Consider the following 6,822-nt stretch of genomic DNA (forward strand, 5'->3'; position numbering starts at 1 on the left):
TCTTGCCTTGACATTGCTATAACAAATCAGAAAGATTTAAAATGTAGAGTTATGAGATTGGGGACAGTTTCTTTGACTGGACTTTTGGAAAACTCAGCTGATCATATTTGTGAGCAGCTAGCCTAGAGATGTGCTGATAAAACAAAGAAAGCTTTGAAAGCTTCAAGTTCTGCGCCTGCTCTGGGTCATCATTAACCAGCTTTACTTGGATTATGCATCAGACAAAACTTCAGTCTGGCTGTAAATTTAAGCAGGCTGTTAGATGGGAACATGGAACATCACTGTACATTGAGATAAGCACCATTTTCTTCATGGTATGAAGACATATCTATAAGATGAACTTCTTTTTAAAAAATCAAGTTTCTGACCATCAGGACACACAGCATTAGTCACACATGGTGCAAGTAAAAAAATAGCATTTATTGAGGGAAAATGTATAAAAGAGGAGAAGGAAAGCATGTGCAATCCCTCCAAACTCACGTTGTCGCATTGCTTACCGTGGCCAGTGTTCCACTAGAGGACCCTTCCCTCCCCAAGATGCTCCACATACTATAGTTCTAGGGTCAAGAGGCCAGGAGACACTGATGCAACTAGTTAACATAGTGGAAGCCTCCTGGGTGGATGAGTGGCCTTATTAGAAAAGGGAAGCCTCCAGACCCAGTAACTGCTATCAGCCTGTCCTTTCCTTGAGTTAACTAGACCTACTGAGACAGTCTGTCCCTAAGCTCCTGAAAGTAGGGAGGACATCAGCCTTCAGAGCCATTTGGATGGGTCTTGTATCACTGACCTTGGTGGCCTCTCCTGGCGATATTTTATTTATTTTTTTAACATCTTCATTGGAGCATAATTGCTTTACAATGGTGTGTTAGTTTCTGCTGTATAACAAAGTGAATCAACTATACATACACAGATATCCCCATATCCCCTCCCTCTTGCACCTCCCTCCCACCCTCCCTATCCCACCCCTCTAGGGGGACACAAAGCACCGAGCTCATCTCCCTGTACTATGTGGCTGCTTCCGACTAGCTATCTCTTTTACATTTGGTAGTGTATATATGTCAATGCTACTCTCTCACTTTGTCCCAGCTTACCCTTCCCCCTCCCCCTGTCCTCAAGTCCATTCTGTACGTCTGCATCTTTATTCCTGTCCTGCCCCTAGGTCCTTCAGAACGTTTTTTTTTCCCTTAGATTCCATATATATGTGTTAGCATACGGTATTTGTTTTTCTCTTTCTGACTTACTTCATTCTGTATGACAGTCTCTAGGTCCATCCACATCACTGCAAATAACTCAATTTCATTTCTTTTTATGGCTGAGTAATATTCAATTGTATATATGTCTGGCGATATTTTAAATTTCCAAACCATTTCAGTCATTTAGTCAGTCCTTGATCTGCTGTCATGAATCTGCTGTTTCTTTGATTTGAGTCTTGGGATTTTATGAAATAATTTTCTATTTTTGTTTATTGCCTTTTGGATACTTCTTTAACTGATTTATTCTTCCATAGTGAAGCGATGTACTAAACTTGAACTGTGCAGAAGGGCTTCTTTCTCAAGATTGTTATACCCTAAAAATCTGTTGAAGACAAAAGCCCCCTCACAGCTCTCAGTGGCCTTCCAAAGACAGTACAGAGTTGGGTTTTTTCTTCTCACAAGAATTCCTTTTATGATAAGCTTAACATTTCTCCAAAGAAAATGTTACAATACCAGAAACTTCTAAGTTGACATTTACTTAGTTTTTACAAGAGGGATGTTTAAAATTTACACAAGTCTTACATCTGAACATCTTCAGGTTTTGTAGGTATAAGCCTCAAAGGGTAACTCTAAAAACAAAACTTAAGGCCACCGCATTTTCACAGGTAAATAGAAGATGTCCATATGACTAGTTCTAAGTCAATATGCTCAAATCCTTGGAGCTTCGTTTTGTTATCACCCCAGGTGGCCACCTGCTTGCCAGGGGAAGCATACTGAGTGAGCCATGTATCCAGTGTGTGATTCACCCACGAGAACCAACACATGGGAGCAGTGAATTATTTATATCCCTGTCCCATCAAACTTACCCATAGACTCCCTCAGGAATTTTGCATGAGTAGTTTAAAGGAGGCTGGGCCATGAACTCACTCCCAGCCTTTCATTATGAGGCTCGTATTGCAAAGTAAAAACCTTTTACGACCCCTCACTTAATAGTGGTCTTACTCTTCAAATTGTCCTTTGGGAGAAAAGAGACCGAAAGCTCCCATATCCTCAGCAACACACAAAACAGTTTTTGAAAATCTAACGAAACAAGAAAGTATAAAGAAGAAAATAAAAATTGTCCATATTTACACATCCAGAATAAGCCTCTGTTATTATCTTGGCCTGTTTGTTTATATGGTTTCTCTTTCTCTCTCTCCCTCCTTCTCTCCTTTTTCTTCTTTCTCTCTCTTCCTTTCTTCGTTATTTTTTCACTTTTTTTTGGTGGGGGGTTGTTTTTTTGTTTTAATTTTATTGGAGTATAGTTGATTTACAATGTTGTGTTAGCTTCAGGTGTACAGCAAAGTGATTCAGTTATACATATATTCATTCTTTTTCAGATTTCTTTTCTCATATAGGTTATCACAGAATATTGAGTAGAGTTCCCTGTGCTATACAGTAGGTCCTTGCTGGTTATCTGTCTTATATATAGTAGTGTGTATATGTTCATCCCAAATTCCTGATTTATCCCTCCCCCACATGTTTCCCCTTTGGTAACCATAAGTTTGTTTTTGATACCTGTAAGTCTGTTTCTGTTTTGTAAATAAGTTCGTTTGTATCATTTTTTAAAAATTAGATTCCACATATGAGTGATATCATATGATATTTGCCTTTCTCTGTCTGACTTACTTCACTTTGTATGATAATCTCTAGGTCCATCCATGTTGCTGCAAATGGCATTATTTTGTTCTTTTTTATGGCTGAGTAATATTCCATTTTATGTATACATATATATATGTCACATCTTCTTTATCCATTCCTCTGTCGATGGACATTTAGGTTGCTTCCACGTCTTGGCTATTGTAAATAGTGCTGCAATGAACATTGGGGTTCATGTACCTTTTCGAATTATGGTTTTCTCTGGATATATGCCCAGGAGTGGGATTGCTGGATCATATGGTAGCTCTATTTTTAGTTTTTTAAGGAACCTCCATACTGTTCTCCATAGTGGTTGTACCAGCTTACATTCCCACCTTTTCTCCACATCCTCTCCAGCATTTATTGTTTGTAGACTTTTTGATGATAGTCATTCTGACCAGTGGGTTTTCTTCCTTTCTTTCTGATTTTTTTATTTTTAAAGAAAAATTAGTCTTTTGTCAACATAAAACATGCTTATTTTGAAGAATTCAAATAGTTTATAAAAGTACAAAGTTAAGGAAGTTGACAGTAACCCCCAAAGCACCATCCAGAAGCAATTATCACTGATATTAGGAGACTTCCATTCAACTACCTAGGCTCATGCAAAAAGATAGATTAGTAGAGAGATGGACAGATACAGAGAGGGAAGCTTTTTTAAAAAGTGCTGTTTCTTTTCTTTTCTTTTCTTTTTTGCGGTACGCGGGCCTCTCACTGTTGTGGCCTCTCCCGTTGCGGAGCACAGGCTTCCGGACGCACAGGCTCAGTGGCCATGGCTCACAGGCACAGCCGCTCTGCGGCATGTGGGATCTTCCCAGACCAGGGCACGGACCCGTGTCCCCTGCATCGGCAGGCGTACTCCCAACCACTGCGCCACCAGGGAAGCCCTAAAAAATGCTGTTTCTTAATTAAAGTAAGAATAAAATAGCTAAGTGCTATTTTAATTAAAATGTTACTTTTAATTTTACTTGAATATCATAGAACAAAAGAAATTGAAGTGAAACTGAAGAACTCCTAATTGATATTTCTTCACCATGAGATAGTATTTTCTAAGATATTCCTGAGTTTAAGAAAAAAAAAGATTCAGAAATATTGTTAAGTGGTTGGAGTTAGAATGTTTAAACTACCTGTTTAGACAGTATTGACTCCCTGCTACAAACAATGAGGAGGCTCATACTTTCATAACATCTCTCTTTCCCCACTTTCCAGTGTTTGATGGTTGTATTATTCTTTTCTCAATGGTGTTTTAGAGCCTTCTTATCCTACCCTGTGATGGCTGAATAGGTGAGAAGGCTTGCTATTGACCTTTCGTGAACTCCTTTTAGGAGGGGTTTCTGATGTTCCTGTTGCTCCTGCCCTGGGTCCCGGGCTTCCCACCCACTCCACGGTGTCACTGAAGCCCCAGCTTCCAGCCGCCTCAGCACCGCAACCACTAGCCCCTCATGTGCTGGTGGTAGAGTGGGGACAACTCCTTTAAGATGAGGGGAACTTACTTCCCTGCCATTTTTTTCCCTCTTTGTTTCTCAACCAACTGAATAAAGCATCATTCAAGACTTTGGAGGTCAGGGACTTGCCCAGTGGCATAGTGGTTAAGAATCCGCTTGCCACTGCAGGGGACACGGGTTCGAGCCCTGGTCCAGGAAGATCCCACATGCCGCGGAGCACCTAAGCCCGTGCGCCACAACTACTGAGCCCGCACTTTAGAGCCTGCAAGCCACAACCACTGAGCCCGTGTGCCTAGAGCCCGTGCTGCACAACAAGAGAAGCCACCACAATGAGAAGCCCGCGCACTGCAATGAAGAGTAGCCCCTGCTCGCCACAACTGGAGAAAGCCCGCAAGCAGCAACGAAGACCCAACGCAGCCCAAAATTTAATTAATTAATTAATTAATTTTTTAAAAAAGACTTTGGAGACCAAAGCCTCCTTTCCTTCTGGCACTTTCCATAACTCACTGCTGCAGGGCTTGCGTCTTTAAAGAAAAATAGAATCATAAGAAAAACATGGCTTAGGAAAAATATATGGAATATTTCAAAGGGTAAACGCAAGTAATTTACTTAATAAAGGAGATTCCTGGTGAGGTTCAGAGCCCTTCATCAGGGGAAATTATAGGTGAGTGCTAGGTAACAGGAAAATATGTAAATAAAAAACACAGCAGGGGAAAGGAATCTCAGGAGGATCAATGACAATACTTTTAAGCTGATGAACATTTTATATTTACATGCAGCAAAAACTAATACAGGACGTCCTTCCCCCTACCTCCCTGCACATATGGTCCTGGGATGAATAAAAGTTAGTCCCTAATGTCTTTTTAAAATGATGATTGACTTATTAAAATGTATGTTTTAAGAAATATCTGCCCTCAAAAATAACAAAAATATCCAGCAATCACAATTTCCTCAAAGCACTCACTTTTTAGAAAGTCAAGAAAGAATGACTCAGAGATACTGTGGATCACAGTAAGCCCAAGGTTTGTTTTCCGTCTCACTGAGAACAGCCCGTTTTTGAAGGACTGTGACACTCCATTCAGAACCGTGTCCTTGGTGTGGTAGGCTGCTTTCTAAGATGGCCCTCAGTGATCCCCACCTCCTGGTGTTTATACTTTAGTTCAGTCCTCTCCCCTGGAGCGTGGGTGGGACCTCTGAGCTGCTTCTAACCAAAAATATATGGCAAAGTGATGGAATGTCACTTTCATGATTAGGTGACAAATGATTGTGACTTCTGTCTCGCTAACAGACTCTATTGACTTCTCAGTTTGCATGTTTTGAAGGAGCACGTGGCCATGTGCAAGAAGCTGAGAGCAGCCCCAGCCAACAGCCAGCAGCGAACAGAATGCTTCCAACAACCACAGAGTGAGCTTGTAAACAGGTCCTTCCCTGCTTGACATTCAGATGAGACTGAGACCCTAGACCATCAACACCTTGATTGCAGCCTCGTGAAAATCCATGAAGCAGAGGACCCAGCTACCCCATAACTAGACTCCTGACCTACAGAAACGGTAAGACCTTAAGCGTGTGTTGTTTTAAGCCACTAAGACATGGGGTAATTCATCACACAGCAGATATAACTAATACACTTGGATTCACGTATACTAATACACACCAGCTCCAGGCAGTTCACCCTGATGGAGAATTACTGAGCCAAGACAAAGCATGTGAGAATGTCAAGAGTAGTTATGGGGTGTTTACAAAAAGAGAGTGAAGTTAATGTGGATCGCATTTTTAGTTCAATTGGCTGTGACAAACCACTGCCATTTAAAATTAACGTTCTATCTCAGTAATTTACGCCCTGTTTCTTTTTACTGCTGACTCTTCTTACTGTATTTTCAGTACAACCCTTTTAATTATTACTGGAGTTTCTTCATGAATTCAGTGTAAAACTCTCTACAGATAAATGACCAGTCCGGGACAATTTAAGATAGTTTTGGCTTTAGATAGTAACATTTGGATGCTCTTGTTGATTTGACTTCTTGAAGTGGCTTCCAAAAAATTTTATTTGGGTATATTTTTCTGTTTTTTTAACTTGAGTTTGCAGTACATCTTTTATCTTCAAACAGTTCAGTTCTAATACACTTTCTTATAACATTTACTTCAAATTCCCATCTTTCAAATGAGGAAAATAATACATCTTTCAAACACGTCAAGTGTATTAAAGGTGATGCTTAAAGTACCATGGAACTGAAAAGTGCTATTAAATTCATTTTTATCAAGTCTGCTCTTATGAGCCATTATCACATCACACTTTTACACAGGCTCTGGATTATCTACTGCCACCCAGAGAACAGGGAGTTCAGGCTGATTACGTGAATCATTTGGTGCTTGTATCAATCAAGGTTCTTGGCTGCAAGCAGCAGACACTCTGGCTCACTTAAATGCACAAGGAATGATTAACTGGTGTCGGGTGGCTCATAAAATCCTCAGTAGGGCTAGAAAATAAGGCTTGGGAGGCTATGCAGCTA

The sequence above is a fragment of the Phocoena phocoena genome, chromosome X (genome assembly GCF_963924675.1).
Source record: "Phocoena phocoena chromosome X, mPhoPho1.1, whole genome shotgun sequence".
NCBI classification, from domain to species: domain Eukaryota; kingdom Metazoa; phylum Chordata; class Mammalia; order Artiodactyla; family Phocoenidae; genus Phocoena; species Phocoena phocoena.